Source organism: Trichomycterus rosablanca, chromosome 5, assembly GCF_030014385.1.
Source record: "Trichomycterus rosablanca isolate fTriRos1 chromosome 5, fTriRos1.hap1, whole genome shotgun sequence".
Lineage (NCBI taxonomy): Eukaryota > Metazoa > Chordata > Actinopteri > Siluriformes > Trichomycteridae > Trichomycterus > Trichomycterus rosablanca.
The window spans coordinates 43,334,364-43,356,176 of record NC_085992.1 but is presented as its reverse complement, the minus strand read 5'-3'; the positions used below and the strand labels follow the sequence as shown (position 1 = coordinate 43,356,176).

At 38.5% G+C, this 21,813-nt stretch overlaps 1 protein-coding gene across 1 annotated transcript in view; it reads left to right on the top strand.

Annotated features, from left to right (window-relative positions):
- The first annotated feature begins 13,937 nt into the window (after positions 1-13,937).
- Positions 13,938-21,813, top strand: part of hs3st1l1 (heparan sulfate (glucosamine) 3-O-sulfotransferase 1-like1) — a 201,967-nt gene continuing 194,091 nt past the window's right edge. The window contains exon 1 of the mRNA XM_062995248.1: positions 13,938-14,123. The gene's annotated coding sequence lies outside the window, so the exon portion shown is untranslated. The remainder of the gene's footprint in view (positions 14,124-21,813) is intronic.

Genomic DNA, 21,813 nt, shown 5'->3' with positions numbered 1-21,813 from the left:
ACCATCCCTGCTGATCATTTTAATTGGTTGAATGTGTGTTCTTTGTAATTGCAGTTGGATTACAAATCCTATGACTCGTTTCCTAAAAAACAGACAAGCTACATGTAATTACACTGTGTAACAGGAGAAAAGTAAACCAGGCAGTGAGAAAGATGGAGAATATAAATGTCATTTACAAAATAGAAACGTTCTTTTTTGTAGAGGAAATAAATGGAGATGAATTATTTTCCTACACCCCAACAGATGTACTAGAATATCTTTGTTATCAGTGTCTAAAAATACAACTATCGTATTTCAAATACATTATATGGTCAAAAGTATCTGAACACTTTACAATGAGCTGGTTGGAAACCCAATTCCAAAACCATGGGCATTGTTTGTGGTTTATTAGGATTTTAACTTCATGTTTTACATTTTGGTTACATTCATGACATGACAGGTAGTTACTCATTATACAGTACACAAGGTTCATCAGCTCACAAGGTTATATCGAACACAGTCATAGACAATTTAGTATCTCCAATTGACCTCACTAAAAACTGTGGGAGGAAACCAGAGCACCTGGAGGAAACCCACGCAGACACGGGTAGAACATGCAAACTCCACACAGAAAGGACACGGATCACCCCACCTGGGGATCGAACCCAGGACCTTCTTGCTGTGAGGTGACAGTGCTACCCACTTAGCCACCGTGCCACCCAACATGGGCATTAATATAGTGGCACTACCACAAGATTTTGAGCTGAGACTATCACACGTCCCAACATGTGCATAGTTGCTGGCTGCATCTTATCGCCTGCTGGTAATAAATTCTGAGAGAGCTATATTGTGTTCATAGAGACACACTAAGCCTTCCTGATCATCCATTGCTATTGCCTATAGCAGGTGCCTTGACCAGACAGCAGAGGCTGCAGTTGTACTGAGGCAATGCAGGCACAATCAATTGTGTCTTTGTGTGGACGCCGGGGAGGTCAATAGCACTATTGCAATGGACCACTGCACCAACCAAGCACAAACCATGATTTTAAATAGTTAAATCAACGTAAATGCCTGATTCTGTTATTGTAAATACATGACTTTTTTTTAACAAATAGTACCTGCTTATTGCAAGTACTGAGGTTGTTAAGCATAAATATTAACCTGTGAAAGTTTCCAAAAGCATCCTGATACACTGGCGTTCACTGATGAATATGCTCTTGGTAATGTTCTGTTTGTTTACACTTTATTAAGTGTGAAATCTTATAAAAATGCAACACACAAACATTTTACTCTTTGCAGCGTGGGTGAGAAATCATTAAGCATCTGAGTAGCTGTTGTTCAATCGTAAGTGCTATAATATAAAAAGCCAATTAGCAGATTCACAGTACAGACCATGCCAGTGATGGTCAGAAGTATCAGGTCTAAAATTACACCATACAAAACTATCATATTCATAATTTAATCAGAACAAATGGATGAAGAATGCTGTCAAACACTTATTTAATAAGATTCTGTAAAAGAGTATTTTCCATAACTTGATTTGCATAAATATATACTAAATGATCTCACAGCAGATGGATTAAAAAAACAGCTCATTTTGGACAGATTGTTGGATCTAACTACCCACTGGATTGTAATTTTTCTATTCTCAATTATTTTTATGCATATGTTTTTGAGTATTGCGACTAACATCAATAAATCTAAAGAATTTAAATAGCTCATTTTATCAAAATTTGGAGTTGCCACTGTGTCTATATAACTGTAAAATTATGTAGTTGTTTATAACTTGTGATTATGGCATCTTCCAATTGTAGACACTTTGGACGACAAGCCGTGAAGCGAGATCTGTCACGTGAACAACAGCTTGAACGTAAGTGAAACTAAAATGCTGCTAAATCTTCTGTGTGTAAAGGTTAAAATAAAAACAGCAGTTTTGCAGAAGTGTGATGTTGTAGGCTCTGTATTTATTCCTTTAGAATATTTGTTTCACAGTCTGAGCATTGTTATTTAGATAGCTAGTTTAACCATGGATTGGTTTCAGTATCGGCAGATACTCAATTTGCAGTATCCGTATCGGTCATAAAAAAGTGGTATCAAGCCAGCCAGAAAACATTATTAACTGATTACAGAAGGGAAGTGATAAAAATATTTAGAAAACAGGTATGTTTTAAGTTTAAGTTTTAAAGGATGAAGGTGATAAACAGAAATGCAGAGATTGTAGTAAAGAGTTCCAAACATCTGCCCCCTGCCGAGACCAGTCTGAAATTAGAGATGGCAGGAAGGCCAGCATTAGTGGACCTGAGTGTATGGGCAGGGCAGTATGAGTCAGAGATGGGGACTCGAGTCTGCTCTCTAATAACGCTCCGGCTGTCTTAACACGCAACACACGCAATGGGTAAATGTTCCAGCCAGCTTCCGGCGTAGTGATAAAGCGTCGCTCCCTACTCCCTACTTTGAATATGATCTCACTTCAAATGGTGGAATACCTAGTGCACTTCACAGTAACAGCTAATGTGAATAAAACGCTCCTACAGAATTGGCGCTAATGATTGAAAGAACCGCTTTCTGAACCAATCAGACCCTCTGATTTAAATTTTTAGTAAGAAATGCTGTTATTTGTATTTATTTAGTTTGCAGCATCACACAGATGATTGTCAATGAAATGCTTGATTGGCTTTCTAACAAGTTAGTGTTTTACTTCACAACCAAGAAAAGTTTGGAGGTTTTTAATTATAAGCACATTTACAAAATAACAAATTATATTCCTAATGGGACACACGGTTATAAATTTAAAATCATCTGGAAGAACATAAGCTAAGGTAAGCAGTTGTTATGGATATTTTGCTGTGTTTGGGATTTTGGCCGCTGTGCTGTAATTTGCAATGAAAACAAAATGCCAGTTTAAGCTTTTAACCAGTACCCAGAAAAGTAAAGGCACTAAGTAAAAAGGCAAAATACAGTCGCTAATCTGTTGTTGTTTTTTATCTGAACTTACAGATTATTTGTTTATTTCTACGCTACATTTCCAATATATGTTTTGTGTATATTATATTGACTCGTGACTTGACTCGGACTCCATCCTAAAGACTAGTGACTTGACTCGAACTCTAGCCTTATGACTCGTGACTCGACTCGGACTCGTATTTTGTAAATTGTGAACATCTCTGGTATGAGTCTATAAGCTCAGCTAAATAAGGGTGAGCAAGACCGTGCAAAGACTTGTAGGTGAGCAGGAGGAGTTTAAACTGAATGTGTTGTGTGATAGGTAGCCAGTGTAACTGATACAGTATAGGAGTAATGTGGGCCATATTAGAATTATGGCAGCTGAATTTTGAACATACTGAAGTGAACAGATAAAAGACTTAGGAATGCCAATGAGAAGTGAATTGCAATAGTTAAGACGGGACGTGAACTTTACATATCAGTATTGTTAAACTAAAATTTGTACTTCATCTTTTTGTTTCTCATCTTTCTTTCTATTTTATTTATGCATTTTCTCCTTTTTTCCAATTTTTAGAGAAGCCAATTAGTGTTGTGCTGCTGGGGATCCCGATCGCATTCAAGGAGGGTATATTCCCCTACCCCACTCCCCCTTTGATGCGTGTGCAGTCTCTCAGCCCCTTCTTATTTGCCTGAACTTTGGTGAATTAGCACATGAAGCCGGATGTATTCCTTCCTTCTCTTCTCTTCTCTTCTCTTCTCCTCTCTCTCTTTCTTCTTTTGCTCAGCTTTGATTTTTTTTCACCACAGAACATTCTTTGTTTTCATGTGTAAGCAGTTATTGAAGTATTCTGGCTGAGTAGAGTAGTGTGGGGCACTGCAGGTTGAATGGAGACTGATCTGCTGATGGCATTAAAAGTGAGTTTTGAGGCCGCTCAGGTGGTGCAGCGGTAAAAACACACGCTGTAACCAGAGCTGGGATCTCGAATACATCGTATCGAATCTCAGCTCTGCCCTGCCGGCTGAGGATAAGAGGCCACATGAACAACGATTGACCTGTTGTTCAGATATGGGCGGGACTAAGCCGGATGGGGTCTCTCTCTCTCATGACTGGTGCAATTCCGACCTCTGCTGGCTGATTGATGGCGCCTGCACAGAGATGGGAAAAGAGTGCTCTCAGGGTGTGTCTCTCCGTACACAGTCCTGAGCTGCACTGCACTCATCAAAGTGTAGGTGATAAGATGCATACGGCATGCTGGCCACGTGTCGGAGGGGGCGTGGGTTAGCTTTGTTTTTCTTAGTCAGAGCAGGGATCGGCATTGGTGGAGAGGAAGCATGACGCAATCGGGCAATTGGATGCGCTAAAAGGGAGAAAAAGGGGAGAGAATGCATAAAGAAAATATATATATTAAAAAAAAGTGTGTTTAGAAGGGGTGCCCAGGTAGTGCAGCAGAAAAAAATAGCTTTGCTATGGGTGTACTGGGTGAGGGTGGGAATGCTGGAGAAGATTCTTCATAAATGCTGCGTTTATGACCTCTGCTTGTACCTGCACAGAGACAGGGGATAATGGGGATCGGTATGTGGCTCCTTGTGCATGATATGGATCTCCATATCAACCCAATTTGCGCAGGTGAAAAGAAGAGGTCGGCTACTGTGTTAGTCATGGCTCTCCTCGATCAGGAGTGGAGCTCAGCAGCAGTTGAGGATGCTATCGACTGAAAATGCAATCGGGTGTCTGGACAGGACTAGATTGGGAGGAAAATTGGGAAGAATGCATAAAAAATAAGTGCTCTGTTCAGCACTTATAATGAGCCTCTGCAGAGGAAAAAAGGAATGTCATTTAGCTACATGCTTGTTTGTCTGCCTTGAGGTTGAAAGTGTAACAGAAAGGACTGATGCTATCATGATGTAATAAATTAACAAACATACACAATTTTACCACTGTTAGAGTCATAACAGAAGAGTAGACATGTTGAAAGCTGATATAGTGATAAGTTTATTTTGTCTTTAAGATTACCTGGCTTTGGTCACACAAGTCTCAGCTCGCATTTCAGCATGTCTGCAAGACATCTCACAATGGATGTCAGCTCATCATCTAAAACTTACTCCAAGCAAGACAGAGCTGTTACTCATTCCTGGAGATCAATCTCCAACCCAGGACCTAGTCGTCTCTCTTGATGACTCCCAGATCAGACCATCTGATAATGTAAGATGCCTTGGTGTTGTCCTGGATAACCAACTGACCTTCACTCCATGTGCAGCCAACATGACAAGATCGTGCCGGTTCCTCCTCTACAACATCAGGAAGATTTGACCATTTCTCTCCATGGAAGCCACCCAGATTCTGGTCCAGCTCATTCAAAATGCAGCTGCTCGCCTGGTTTTTTAACCAACCTAAACACTACCACATCACCCCACTGCTGCGTTCTCTTCACTGGCTTCCTGTAGCTGCACGCATTCAGTTTAAAACACTGATGCTCACCTACAAAGCCAAAAATGGACCAGCCCCAAGCTACCTTCGTGGTCTAATCAAACCCCGCTCTGTACCACGTAATCTCCGAGCCACTAGTCTCACTCGACTTGATCCTCCACCCAGGACTAGAGGAAGACAAGCACCAAGGCTCTTCTCTGTACTGGCACCCAAGTGGTGGAACGAACTTCCTCTGTCTGTCCGAACATCTGAGTCTTTAAAAAACGACTTGTACTTACTTACTAACCCTCTTATTCATTTCTTTCAAAAAAAAAAAAAAACTTTGATTCTTACAGGTTTGAGCAGATTTGTGTTCTTGGACTGTTGTTTACTTAAACTAGAGTAATGAAATGTTTACTATGGAAGCTTTACTACTTCTGTAAGTCACTCTGGATAAGAGCGTCTGCTAAATGCTGAAAATGTAATGTAAATGTAAATGGTCAAGTCAGTTCCTGGTTAAAACAATCCCTGGATCTAAAATCAAAACATCCTGGTTGCTAGCACTGAACCATAATTACCAAGCCACCACAAATACAGCAAGAAATATCACAGCAGAAAAGAAATCATCGATCGATGTGAAGGCATCCTGTTTCATGATTTCCAGAGCAAACCTTTTTGTATTGTACTCTTGGACATTGATTTATTAGCTGTGCTGTACTAGCAGCACTATGTGTCCAACCAGTCAAAGCCAATGGAAGAGGATGACAGAATAAGGGCACTGTGTATCCTCTCTTTGCTTCTTGCTTCCTGTCACTGTCAGCCACGCAGAAAGAGCCATATAAACCCATTCAGTTAGTGCTGAGGAGGAGTGAGGAGGATGAGGATAGAAAGAAAGAGCGGATAGATGGGAACAGATAGAGCAAGAAGCACTCAGATAAGAAGTGACAGGGCATTATTTGAACTCAGAGAGAGGTTGACGGGTGAGGGGTCTCTCACCACTTAAGTAGTCATTAATTTGTCAGACAAATTGTTGCAATGCTTGTTGGCTTTGCTGAATTAGTGATTTTACTGCCAGCTGAGTTAATACATTTAATTTGATTGAAGTGGCAGCTTAGGGATGTTGATTCCTACAAATTACTTATACCTAATATTTTCTGAGATTCAAACAAAATGACAATGTAGAAATAGGGCTGGGCGGTATATCGCAAATATCGATATATTCGATATTATTTTCACACGATGTTGAAAATGACCATATTCGATATATTGAGTATGTTTAGGATACACAGGTTACCATTTGAGAACATTATAAAACAGAGCACAAAAGCACTGCACAGAACGCTTTCTCTAGCGCGTGAGCGGGTGGGAGCGTGCACGCACACACATGCAAACTGAATCACTGTCCAAAACGACTCTTTTCAAACGAATTATTCATTGGAATCGAATCAGGGAGCTGTGCTCTTATCTATGGTAAAGATTCATTCATTATGCTCACTCTATTTCATTGTGGTGTCATGCATAAACAACTCCACGAATCGATTCATTTGTTAAAAAGATTCAGTTGTAGTCCAGGCCTTGATAAACAGCTGTATAAAACAATCAGAGCTTCCAAATTCAGATTTTATATCGCAAATATCGATATATTCGATATTACTTTCACATGATTTTGAAAATGACCATATTCAATATATCGAGTATGTTTAGGACACACAGGTTACCATTTGAGAACATAAAACAGAGCACAAAAGCACTGCACAGAAAGCTTTCTTTCACGCATTAGCAGGTGGGCGTGTGCACTGAATCACTGTCCAAAACAACTCTTTTCAAACTAATCATTCATTGGAATTGAATCAGGGAGCTGTGCTCTTATCCATGGTAAAGATTCATTCGTTATGCTCACTTTATTTCATTATTGTGTCATGCGTAAACAACGCCACAACAACTAGGGCAGTGATAGCTCAGTGGTTAATGTACTGGACTAGTAAACAGAAGGTTGCCGGTTCAAGCCCCGCAACCACCAAGTTGCCACTGTTGTGTCCCTGAGCAAGGCCCTTAACCCTCAATTGCTCATCGTGTCACTTTGGATTAAAGCATCTGCTAAATGCTGAAAATGAAATGAAAATGAAAACTCCACGAATCGGTTCATTTGTTAAAAAGATTCAGTTGTAGTCCAGGCCTTGATAAACAGCTGTATAAACCAATGAGAGCTTTCAAATTCAGATTTTGGGTGGAATTTTTTGTTATTGGTTGTAGCAATAAGTGACAGTTTAGTGGACGAATGACCAGTTTCCACTTTTTACCGGGAAAGCCGAGAGATTGTATTATATAAAACGCTTTTCGAGAGATTGTATTATATAATTCGCTTTTCATGGACAAACACAGTTGGAAATGGATTTATATATTCTGGAAATATTCTGGAAACATACAAGATGACCTCCAAGAAGAAAAACAAGTGGATTTTATCCCTAATAGAACAAACACATGGATAAAGATTTGGTCTGAATTTGAAGAAAAGAAGCTTAGGTAAGCAGCGGTTATGATTTTATGCTGCTGTGTGGTTGATCTGAGTCGCAGTTCTGCTGTTGTTTAACGTGCGCTTTAATTTTGCAATAATAGCGAAGCATTATCAAATATTGTGATTTTTTGATGCTCACTTATTTGAAGTAAAATATACAGCATAAATGTGATCATGAAATGCTGCTGGTTTGTCTGATATAAATATTATATAATAATATTGTCAATATTAATACAAATACAGCCTTATAATAATACAAAATATAAACACTGTAATTCTGTCAGAATTTATCAGAACTACAGTATTTTGTGTTTTTTAATATAACCTGTAAACAAAATAAGCTAAAATACGGGCAGTGGTCTGCCACTGTACTTTAAGTTTACAATATATCATATCGTATATCGCCACTTCTCAAAAGCATATCGAGATATGAGTTTTTTAGTCATATCGCCCAGCCCTATGTAGAAATGAAAAACTTAGAAAAGGTTTAGGTGCCAGGCAGCTCAAGGTTTGTGAGAACCTTACCCCTCAGTCACTTTTTGGCATGTTTGTCATTTTCTACTCCATGTGATCACCTCTGGGTACTCTGGTTTCCTCCATCTTTCTTGTAAGTAAGTGGGTAATACTCTTTTCTATATTGGCTTTCTGTCCAGGGTGTATTTCTGCTTCATGATCTGTGTTCCCAACTGTGACCCTGATCAGGATGTAGCAGTAAATATAAATGAATAAATGTCCTCTACAGAAAATGTTCCTTTTTTGCTTTATTTTTCACTCTCCCCTTTTTACCCCAGTCTAGTCATTTCTAAATCCTGACTGCAACATACTGTATCTGCTGCTTGCGCAACATTCCCCCGTGACATCCCCCATGAGGAGAGAACCCCCTTAGACAAGCGTGCAGTCCCCGGCTGCTTATTTGTACTTAGAAGTGGCAGTTTCTCACAGAGTGTCGTATGGAGTCACACTACTCCATTCATAAATAACCCACCACTCAGGTGACACCTCACTCAGCCAGCAGAGTTAGGAACCCCGTCAACCTTCCTTCTTCAGGCACACAATGGGTCTGTCCGAAAACCTAGTGAGCTGCCTTGCTGTCTTACTGCCTACATAGACATCTGCCTAAGTAGAGAGAATTCTAATAAGTCATCGACTTATAAGGCAGGTTATTCGAACGCACTACTTAGACAGCGATTTTATCAGTTTTCGCTTACTAAGCTAACACAGTTAGCCTAATGCCATTCAAACCAATGGGATGAGGTGGTACAACATGCTAGCATGTCAACTAACATCTCCCTCTGTGTACTAAAAATGGTTAAATTTGCTGACAAGTCGGGATTTGCAAATAAATGACACTTGTGCAAGTTTATACAAATTAAAAATCAATGAGAATTTATTTACATTTGAAAATAACTCAGTTTGTTGGTCCACATCTGTCCACCATATTTGTAATTTTTTGTGAGAAAAGTTGTGCCTCACTGAATGCTGGGATTGCCTTCACCGCTAAAGGCCTCCTCATACTTCCAACAAAACTAAGTTTGCGAGTGTTGCACGAAGCCGAACGCACCTTCGTGAAGTAATCTCCCCCCTCAGACAGATATTTAGACCTAATTATTTGCATGTGGGAAAAGGCTGATTCACACAAGTAGGTTAATCCAAGAATGCTGTCAAATATGTGGCACATTTTCTCATGTTTGGATATTTTTCCTTAGCCAGCAAGTTCCCAAACTGTCCAGCAGAGGCCCTTGACTTCACATGAATGTTAGATTGTAGGGTTTAAATTTTCTCTGTCAGCTTCTTCCACATGAACGAAACAGTCATCTTTGCAGTGTTCTTGCCTGAATTGAACCGTTTTTGGTTTCTTTGTGTTTGGTTGCACACTCATCTTCTCAAACAGTGTAGGTTACAAAAGGAAAAATGCAAAAATGGCGCAAACTGGCTACTGATGAATAAATACGTTCTAGATTTAGGCGGGCTGAGGCATAGCTATGGTAACAAACCCAAATTAAAGAACCAGTGTGCACTATGCGATCAACTGGTAGATCGCGATCGGCGTATTGGGCGCCCCTGATGTAGAGAGATCACTAGGTTCTTAAACACACCCAGTGTTTCTACCATAACATTGTAAATAAATATTCTGTGTAAGTGTCAATGTGGGCAGCATTTCCGCCCTGAAGCCATGCCCATATAAAGCTTTTTGTTAATAAAGGTTTGCTACAAGGAGCAATGCTATTGTGTTAACTACGTTTCTTAGTGATTTGATAGCATTAAATATCTTAAGTAGTTCAGTACGTTTTTGACTTAGTAGCCAAGAAGCACTGATAAACACTGCCTTGCTTAATTTTTTCACACAGTGTATGATCTTAGGAGATTCTATATCAAATCATTAATTCATCATCCTGTATTCAGTTAGCATTTTTTCCCGAATTGAAGGCTGAAAGAGAGATCCCAAAAGAGATGATTTACTGATTCAAAGCACGAGAACTAAGACCACAAAGCTCTAAAGTAAATTATTTTCCCAGAAACGGATTCTCCTTCTGCAAACACAGTGTAAAGCAAAGTTGATTAGCAAGCATTGGTTCTATAAATTACCAGTTGTTACTGAGCTGTTTAGGCTAACACACAATTAACCCGAAGAGTGTTTTCGTTGTATTGATGTTTGTACATTTAGTTTTGTTGTCAGTAGTACATAGATACTGTATAAGTACTTTACAATAGTCTTATGCCATAGCAGGTCACATTGTAGATTGTTATCTGTTATTTAATCAGCCCAGTTAGTCTTGGTCAGAAATCTCTGTCAGTTATTTTAAAAAAAAATATTATCATTGTAAAACTAACTAACTAACTAATAAACTGTATGTAGTTTGTACAACTGTAACCTGTAATTGCTTGTGTGGAGAAAAGGGGTGGAGCAGGGAATTCTGAGGTCAGCCCAGGGGTCCTAGGGGAGGCATTTATCCAGATGCCTTGGGGTCCCTAGAGCAGCTTTGGCACTAGGCTAAGTAAACCAGGGCGCATCTGTGTTCACGGGAGCAGAGTGGGTTTTTTTTTTTTTTTAGCCCTGCTGAAGAAACATGGAAAGGAGCTAAGCTAAGTGTGTGTAGCTCCTATAGCTTTAGTGCATCTCCCCGTTTACTCAGGATTACAAAAAGGAAGCCTGGAAGTTGCCAAGTTTATGCTGAAATCATATTATGCTGAGTGTTCCTGTGAATTCGGCTGGTGCTGTTCTCCTTTAGCTGTTCTCTTTTAGCTGTTCTCTTTTAGCTGTTCTCTTGTAATTGTTGTGTGTTACTTATTATGTTGCTGCTCTCCAAATTTTATATATATTTATATGTTTCCATTAGAAGTGCTTTTTGCCATTTTATTTATTCTAAAGTTTGGTCAGGACTGAGAAGTTGGGGACTAAGTTATTGGAGTGTTTGTGCCATGCTGACTGGAGTGATAGATTTTTGGGGTTTTATCCTCGTGTGTTGATGAGCCTGGAGCCTCGGGTTAGTCCCCCGACTCCGGCGGTGCCTGACCAACCTTATTAGATGAGGAACATTTTAGGTTTTTTTTTAACAAGTAAACTGACAGTGACTTGTAATTTTCCAGTATTGTTTAATAAAGAATCTTTTGCATGTTCTTTAAACCTGTGTTTGTGAGCTTCTTCCAGTCAGAGCTCCCCTTTGCTCTAGGCTTAAACCAAGGCGTAGTGTTGTTGGGTACTTATTGAGATAAGGGGAAGCCATATATAGTTAACTGTAGTTCAATAAGGAATGATTTGTTACTATTTTCCCAATCCCATCTTAACTATGCATGTTTAACAAGGAGACACAAACCACACACTGGTTTTACTGCAGCTTTACAGAGGGCATGGCAACCTCTTAATGTTTTTCCAGTGACGTTTATGTCTGGGTATATACTGTACATTTGAATGTTCTCTAGATGTGAGTGCAGCAGCAGGTCATGCCTTACCTATTTGTTTGGCAAAACAGGCACATGCAAAACCATTACGTCGTCTCTCACTTGAGTTAAATGAAACAAAAAAATGTTTTTACTGGGCCAATGTGTGGTCAAAATTTGTTTACACAGTGGCACTTTCTCCCTTGCATGCTCTAGAATTGGCCAATTATGGGCATTGTTAACTTATAATGTTGTTAAGGTATTGTAATAATAATTAGATTGTCGCTGGTTTAAGTCCCACCACTGCTATTTTGCTGCAGTTGGGTCCCTGAGCAAACCCTTAACAACTGCTTGAATTGTATGTTTCAATAACTGTAAGTGACTTTGGATAAAAGCACCCCCCCCCCCAAACGAAGTAAAAACAACAGTCATAAAGGGTTGTTAGTTAGCTAGACTGTAACTTCTCCCTGTATCTGTGTGGGTTTCCCCCCAAAGTCCATAAACATTCAGGCAGGTTAATTGAAGTTACTAAAAATTGCCCTTAGGAATGTGTGTGTCTGTTTATGCTCTGTGATTGACTGGTGACCTGTCCAGGGTATTTCCTACCAAGGTGACCCTGAATAGGATAAGTGGTGATAGAACAGAAAATGAAGGAATGAATGATGTGTGTGTATATATGTATACATTTATATATGTACATATTTATGTACACAGATCAGGCATAACATTATGACCACTGACAGGTGAAGTGAATAACACTGATTATCTCTTTATCACGGCACCTGTTAGTGGGTGGGATATATTAGGCAGCAAGTGAACATTTTATCCTCAAAGTTGATGTGTTAGAAGCAGGAAAAATGGGCAAGTGTAAGGATTTGAGCGAGTTTGACAAGGGCCAAATTGTGATGTCTAGATGACTGGGTCAGAGCATCTCCAAAACTGCATCTCTTGTGGGGTGTTCCCGGTCTGCAGTGGTCAGTATCTATCAAAGGTGTGTCCAAGGAAGGAACAGTGGTAAACCGATGACAGGGTCATGGGCGGCCAATACACCGATCAGTCATAACATTAAAACCACCTCCTTGTTTCTACACTCACTGTCCATTTTATCAGCTCCAATTACCATATAGAAGCACTTTGTAGTTCTACAATTACTGACTCTAATCCATCTGTTTCTCTGCATGCTTTGTTAGCCCCCTTTCATGCTGTTCTTTAATGGTCAGGACTCTCACAGGACCACTACAGAGTAGGTATTATTTGGGTGGTGGATCATTCTCAGCTCTGCAGTGACACTGACATGGTGGTGGTGTGTTAGTGTGTGTTGTGCTGGTATGAGTGGATAAGACATAGCAGTGCTGATGTAGTTTTTAAACACCTCACTGTCACTGCTGGACTGAGAATAGTCAACCAACCAAAAATATCCAGCCAACAGTCTTGTGACCACTGATGAAGGTCTAGAAGATGACCAACTCAAACAGCAGCAATAGATGAGCGATTGTCTCTGACTTTACATCTACAAGGTGGACCAACTAGGTAGGAGTGTCTAAGAGAGTGGACAGTGAGTGGACACGGTATTTAAAAACTCCAGAAGCGCTACTGTGTCTAATCCACTCATACCAAAACAACACACACTAACACACCATCACCATGTCAGTGTCACTGCAGTGCTGAGAATGATCCACCACCTAAATAATACCTGCTCTGTGGTGGTCCTGACCATTGAAGAACAAATAATTAAATTGGGTAAACTTTTATATATTGTCACTGTATAAGAATATAAGAAATAGTGTAGTGTCTTTTTATAATATGCATCTTGTTAATCTCTTTAATTTACCTGAATTTATGTACTGTCACTTTAAGAGCTCAAGCGCGATAGACGTGTGGAGAGGTAAAGAGGAGAGTTTATCATTTAAATCGACTGAAACAGTGGATTGGTTATTTAATGTGTCAATCACGTGTCCACTTATTTTGATTGGTTAGGGGGCGGGAAAAGACAAAGGAGGAAAGAAAAGGCGGGAAAAATGGGCTTCAGTTAGTCAAAGTAAAAAGAAGTAAACAGAAGTAAATGTTAGTACTTTTAAAAGTACTTATTTTTAAGTTTGGGTCTTAAATAGGAGCTGTGAACTTTACTTTGATGTTTTGCTAATAGTTTAACATCAGTTAATGAGCACTGTTAAAACATACACCTGTCTATAATTGATAGGCTAGAGCACCATGTTTGAGGACTGTGAGCTGTTAGCTCATTAGCTCATTAGCTGTGACATTTTGGATATATTTTGCCAAAACCAGAAATTTACAGAGACAAAGACAAAGGTCAGATAGACCCCACAGCCACAGGAGAAGCCGTGTGGGTGACTGTTCGCTCGCTTCATCTCGCCATTTGCTTATTGCTGCTCCTGAACTGTGAGTTGTATTTTTCTTCCAATTTACTACAAGAGGGTAATTATTAACCACACCACATTTAAACATTATACAGGCTTGTTTGTGTGTGTGTGTGTGTGTGTGTGTGTGTGTGTGTGTGTGTGTGTGTGTGTGTGTGTGTGTGTGTGTGGGGGTGTGTGTGTGTGTGTGTGTGTGTGTGTGTGTGTGTGGGGGGGGGGGGGGTGTGTGTGTGTGTGGGGGGGGGGGGGGGTGTGTGGGGGGTGTGTGTGTGTGTGTGTGTGTGTGTGTGTGGGGGGGGGGGGGGGGGGTGTGTGTGTGTGTGTGTGTGTGTGTGTGTGTGTGTGTACCACAGGAGGGTAATTGTTAACCACACCACATTGAAACATTATACTGGTGTGTGTGATTTTACATATTATTGGTGAATTAAGAGAAATATCCTATTTATCCTATTAATAAGTTTGTATTTTGATCTCAAGAGTAGTTGGGGTATCACAAGTTAAGGTTATTAGTTGTTGCATTTATAACTAATTTGGGAAGTTATATTGTGTGTTTAGGTTCAGTTATTTATTTTTCCCCTGTGCCCTTAAACCTTTATTGGTCTTACAAAGAAAATAATGTTTAAAAAATTACTTGGGATTACATCAACAACAAACAATTAATATTTTGTTTACGAGTGTACACAGTATTTTTAATGAGCCTTTACCAAACAGCTGAGATGATCACAAAAATGATGCAGCTTTCAAGCATGATTTTCAGCTGCAGCTTCAAGCTGACATATACGTAGGTAGAAAGGCTGTTTTCTTAAAACCATCTACCAATTTTTTTGAGTGTAACACGTCAACCAAGGAGTAGATATGGCCCAAACAAGATGATTTAAATACAGCTTGTTTTTACCCAAGTATTTAGACTAAAAGTAAGCTCAACCAAATGGTTAATCAGACCATTAAAAGGTTAAGGGTAAACATAAGTGAGTACACATCTAAGTTACTTTTTGTAATTATTTAACTGGTGTCTGGTTTTGTTACTTTAAAAGCATTTAGTTACTTGCTGAGTATAGATATTGACTGACTACTTACTACTAGTTACGGGCCATAGCCCTCACCCTTGTTACCTCAGATATCCTTTACTGCTAAGGATAGGGGTGCTACACACGCTTTCAATGGAAACATGTCTGGACTGTAGATAGGCCATGTCTTCCACCTGAACTCTCTTACTATGAAGTCATGCTGTTGTAACATGTGCAGAGTGAGATTTGGCATTGGGACCTCCCTGAAAACGATATCATACAGAAAAAAGCCTTCACAGATGTGCATGTATCCATGCCATTGGCACTATAGCACCATACACCCCCCATACCTGACAGATGTTGGAATTTTGTTTGTAAATGAAGCATTAAAGAACGGCTCAATTGTAATACTTTTACCTAATCTAGCAGATTTTCATACTTAGAAAAAACTCACAGTACTCTTATGAAGTAACGTAATGTGTGAATCCCAAAAACCCCCATTAACTTTTGACCACACCTTTGTTTAAACTGATCTACTGTGTTAGTTTGTGGGTTTTGACGTATTTTTGTTTATGCATATTTGGAAATGGACTGGAATGATACTTTTTAGAGAGCAGCAGCCTCAACATAATATAATACATACTGTAATATGATTGGACTTCTACATGCTTAATTTTATATTTGAGACTATGTACCTCAACATAAACAAACATATAGTACACAGCATTACTATCAAATATCAGCTAATCAATAAATTAACAAAATGAATGGAGCTATTTGATGGTGTTAACCCTGTTTGTTCATGTAACAGTAATGAACAAGTCATGAATAGGTTCTAAATTACACTATATGACCAAATATATGCAGGTACCTGAGCATGGGATTGTTGAATATCCCATTCCAAAATCACAAGCATTAATATAACAACATTACTGTAAAGTAAGGCAAAGTGATGGAACAAGAAAGGGCCTTGCCCAAACTGTTTCCACAAAATTGGAAGCATATAAAAATTGATTTTACAATAGCACATCTACAGTATTATTATTAATTATTATTAAGAGCCTTCAAATCAATTCTTACTCCTGGCAAGGCAACCATAGGGATAGTGTACCTCCAAAACAGCATTTAGGCCTCTTAATGGCTTGTTTGTTGTTCATTTGACATTGACATTTTCGGCATTTAGCAGACGCTTTTATCCAAAGCGACTTACAGTGCTGTGAGCAATTAAGCAGTTGAGGGTTAAGGGCCTTGCTCAAGGGCCCAACAGTGGTAACCTGGCAGTGTGAGGCTTGAACCGGTGACCTTTCGATTACTAGTCCAGTACCTTAACCGCTAGGCTACAACTGCCCTTATTCATTTAATTGTATCTATCAATGTTGTTGCTGACCCTCCTCTTTCTCTTTTCTCTTGTACCTTTACATTTGGTTATCTGGGTTTTGAGTGAGGGGTAAGGTTTGATGTGGTAAAGGTTCCATTTATTTGTTATTCAAGGTTCCTCTGCACAGTCATGTCTACTTGCTTTTAAATGATGCTGTATGTCAGTTTAGAAATCACTCAATGCACTTGCAGACAGGGTTTCTAGATTAGGATAGACATGTGACGGGAATACTAAAAGAAAGTACTGTGTTTTGAGTTTTGAATTGAAATAAAGCAAGCATGAGCTATCTTTATCCATCTAAAGCACTGGTCTTGCCTTGAGATGTTTTGCAATGTTGGATGCCAGCCAAGTTTTATAAACTAAATCAGTTCTTTGTACCCGCACATGTATATGCAAATTTACTTGATCATATTCAAGGTCTGTACAGATTAGATTATTCAAATACTTTCTTTTTCTGAGATGAAAAATTGTTAGGTTCACAGTTACACAAAAAGCATAACAGCCTGTACTGTTTTCCCCCCCAAATACTATTTTTTCTGTACTATTCACTTTAACCTCATTGTTGAATGCTGCCGTTTCTCCCAATCATGCTTTTACCAGATGGTCCTGTGTACCATTGGATGTATGGGTTGACTCCCTAAAGAGCATCTAGCTCCAAACACACTGATCCTAATTCAAACCGAGCAGCCGACTTTGTACAATTAAACGTAACACTTCAGAGAATAGACCAAAGATCAGTCTGCTGAGTCCTGCCTGCCCTCAACTATTTCTTATTCCTAATTCCCTGAAGTCGGCTACTATTACAAAAGCTGTAATGGAAAAGCCTTTCTCGATACTGGAAAGGTAATTAGAAAATGTGTCCTCATCATGAAAGCATTACTCAAACCCTAGGCAATAGGCTAAAATATTTTATTAGTAGTTACCTCGTGCACCAACAGCAAAAACAGAGTTTGGCAGTTTTTAAATGAAAAGATTCTGGGAGATCCAGTGTGTCCCCCTATAGACTCTTATTTGTGTGCACATTGAATCTGCAAAAATTCAAATGTCATTGCCAAGCTCATGGTAAATGGGATTGTCAAAGATGGGTAGTGTTCTAAAACCACCAGAGCTGCAACAGAACAGAATACAAATGAGCAAATCATTTAGAATAAAATAATCTGTTTTCATTATTGTCATACGGTGCCATCACTAATCGTTAGTGACAATCCATCAGTCTGAAATTTAACATTTATATAATTGAAATTGAATTGAAAACAATTCAAGATATTGCATCTAATGTAAGTTAATCGTTTTGGTAGCATTTTAGTCATTTATTTAATATCATGAACTACATTAATCATGTTTCTTTCATGCTAATAAAGGCAGAAAATCCTTCCTGATGGCTGAAAAAAATGCTGCAATGTGACTGAGTTCTCTAAAAAGATAAAAGTATGCCAGCAGAAAACTGGCATCACAGTTCCAGAGAAATGCAGGTTTGCCAACAAAGGAGCTGGCAAATCTATGTGGGGAAAAACCGTGATAAATTGAAACAGTTCCACCTGGAGCAAATTCATGTTCAACGTGGCTCAGGTGACTGTCTGTTATGAGGAACTGAACTGGCCAAATTTGTGAAGGCAGTAGACAGGATTCTGTAACTACGCTTCATTGGTGGATTTTAAATTGGTGGAATTTAAAGAGCAAAAATGCTGTGGCCATTTCTAAAATATTAAATGCACTACAGTCTTTCAGCTTTTATGGAGATGTTTTAGAGTTAAACATACACTACAGTAGAAGAAACCTTTAATTTCTGTTTAAACTGACATGATGCTGAAGAGCTGTTATGATCTGGGTGATTAGCACTGTAGCAGTCAGTCTGCTTGGGGTGATTTTGCAAAAATGGTGACATTTCCTCTGCCATAGTGACTAAAATAGAAATTTATTTCCAGTTTAACCTGCAAATTTTTTATGAGATGTGCTAATGATCGTGTACCCGGGCATACATGATTTATAAACAGTAACCTCTCTTGGATACCTAATTCTGATTGGTTTGATTGGTATTTTGGTTAGATTTGGAAATAAAAATATACAATAATGCATTCGTCACATTTTCATTAAAAGGAATTTTAGAAAAGAAAACAAAGCAAAAAAATACGTTTATTTAACGACTTAATTTATATGACCTGATTTGATAACTACCAGCCTGTCGCAAAAGTGCTTTACTACATTGCCCACTGATTTGCTTTATTTTCAAATTTAAAGACATCTGTGTAGATGCCCATCCAGCTGATAACTCCACTGAGATTTGAACACAGATCTCAGCAGTGGTGGGCTAGCATAACAGACCTCAAATAGGGTAAACTACGTATGCAAGCATTAAAGATTTTTAAAGTCCCTTTAAATAGACTTTATACATTTTACATAAGGTTATGGTCAGTTCGTTGTTTAGGTCATGCAAGCACCTTAATCTTTTTTTTTTTTTTTTCCTCCCCAAAACCAGTCTGTATAATAATGTTTAATTATTTTCTCCCTGGCAACCTCTTCACCTTCACCATGATTGCTACTTGTTTCATAAAATCTTTCTAATCAAAGTCCATGTATTTTATAATCAAACCGGGTTGAATATTTATAAAAACATCTTTATTTGCAGCATAATTATCTGGAACTTGATGTATTTTTTTTGTAACCTTCCCCTCACTGTATTTATATTTCGACAAGTTTGGCTTTAGGCCCCTTAAGAATTTTGGATTACCTTTTGATTATATACATTATACATATGCATACATATACATTAGAACAGTTTAATCGTCTTGGTGCAATAATATGCTTTATCCTTTTTAAACAACAATAAATATACCTGAGCTGCCAGTAAATACAAAATAGAGAAGTTGAGACATTTAGCTTTAGTACACTAAATCAGACATGCAAATCCTTATTTGATGCTACAGTTGTTATACCGATGCAAAGCTATGCTAATACTAACCACTGCCATGTGTTAAACCTTGTACTAATTTTATCTTCATACAGCTATTACAGTCCACTATATTTTTACAGTTTATTGCTATTTTGAAATTGACTTTGGCTAGCTGGCATGCTAAATTGCTAAAATAATGTGTCTGAATGTGTTCTGTGCACTGCGTAGTAAATCAGTACTGACACCAAAGGTAGAGCCCTGATCTATCTACATCAGGATTTTGTCATTGCACTGAGTGTCTGTCGTTTAAAGGATTTCAGGTAGATAGATTTAAGCATCTGTTTACCACACACAAATACATACTAAACATACCTTATTATACTATACCAAACATACTAATGTTGACAATTACAAGTTCAGAAACTCAGTCATGTGGTGATGTGTTGGGGTCATGGCTGAGAGCCAATAAGGGTCACAGAGAAGAGTGCTTGGATTTCCCATGCAGCAGAATCTGCTATGCAAAGTAAATCATCATGCCTTAAGGTGTTCTCCTAATATTATGAAAATTTATACGCATTAGTTAGTCTTATTTACAGATTGTACTGCAACAATCCAGGAGCAGGTTAAGGCCATATTGTGTGTCGGCTCTAGCTAAAATCTCAATTTGTACCTAAGCTAGTTAAATGTTGTTATACTAGCTGGAATGTGTTAGTTGTTTCTTGGCAATAGAATTGCATGTTTAGGGGTAAAATGTGCAAGATATAGAATTGGACTCTTGTGGTTAAAAGGTATACCACAGCAGAACATGTTATTTAAATGATCAGCAAGAAGAAATGTACACAGCCATTCTGATAATTTTATTATCTTCATTAAAATGTACTTGCTTAGCATTGTTCATCAATACTGTTTTATTGCATTCACAAGATATGTTCCTTTTTTGCAATAGTGGTATTTAATGTTGACTGAACACCGAACACCTTCAGACTAGTGTGACAAAAGCCTGAAGTGCTGCAAAGTGCTCATCCTTCATTGGCCAGTGCTTAAAATTTAGTCAGCACCTGCTAATGAATGCTGCTAATATTGCATGGCGGCTAATCAGCGGCTCTTTGTTTGGAAGAGCTGCGTTTGTGGGTGGGTGAAGTGCTGTTCCCTCTCTATTGGCTTTATTGTTGGAATACAGAGTGCTTAATGAGAAGAGACGGCTTTGCCCACAAGAGCGTAAAGCAGCTTTCCACATGAAATGAGAAATTGAGCCATTCCACAGTCACTGGCAGGGTTATATATTTGGCTCCAGCTAGATCACTCTTGTGTGAGAGCTTGTGTGTTTACTTTTTGGGTAGGAGTATGTGATATATATTTCCTCCCTCCACTTTCACTCAGATCATTGCTCATAATCAGGAATATTACTATCGTCACAAACATAAGCCTGCGTTATTCCTTATTCCTTGCACAGTGCGCTGCAGAGATCAGCTGGTTGTTTCATTTTGCTTTATTTCACCCCAGAGCAAAGTTGCAATGGTTTCAGAGCGAGAGCACCAGTTGTATTAGTTCTGTCAACACCAATCTCACTGTGAATGGTTTTTCTCATGGGCTTAAAGAATAAGGGAGCCAACTCAATACATGTTAGACTAATATTTGTAAAGAGCAGACTGTTACTACTACTAAACCTGTTACTTCTCAATGTTATTGATTTATTGCTAATCAATAATGTATGCTATAACAATGAACTATTATATGCTTTATACCCTCTTGTAATCTCTGCATTTAGCGTGTTCATCATTTACATGCGGGTACACACTTGGTCATGTATGTGATTGTGATATATGAGTGTTTTTACATCAGTACATTCTTAGTGGTTTATTTTCAATGTTTATATGTCAAAATATGTGATGTTAAACATTACAGTATCCATGATTCTGAAATGTGTATAACATTGCCTGCTTACTTACTTGTTAAGGCTAAAATTATTATAAAGTCAATTATAATTAGAGTAATAAACAGAAATATACTTGTTTACTTTTTACATGCACTATATAGCCACAAGTATTTGGACACCTGATTATAGCTTGCTGGACATCCCATTTCAAAAACAAATGTAATTAAAATAAAGTGACCTCTGTGATCTTTTCAGCTGTAACATCAGCCACTCTTCTGAGAAGGCTTATCACAAGACTTTGAAGTATGTTTGTGGGTATTTGTGCCCATTCAGTAAAAAAGCATTTGTATGGCTGATGATTGTTGGTCAAGAAAACCTCAATTGTTGGTCCATTTCATTTCCTCTGTTCAGGCCACTGGAGTCTATTTAAACCAAGCTTTTGTTTATGTCTTTATAGAGCATGTTGGAACAGGAAAGGGCCTTCACTAAACTGTTGCTGCAAAGTTTGAAGCATATATAATTTTTTTTCTTTATGTAATTAATTTATTACACCTGTTAGCA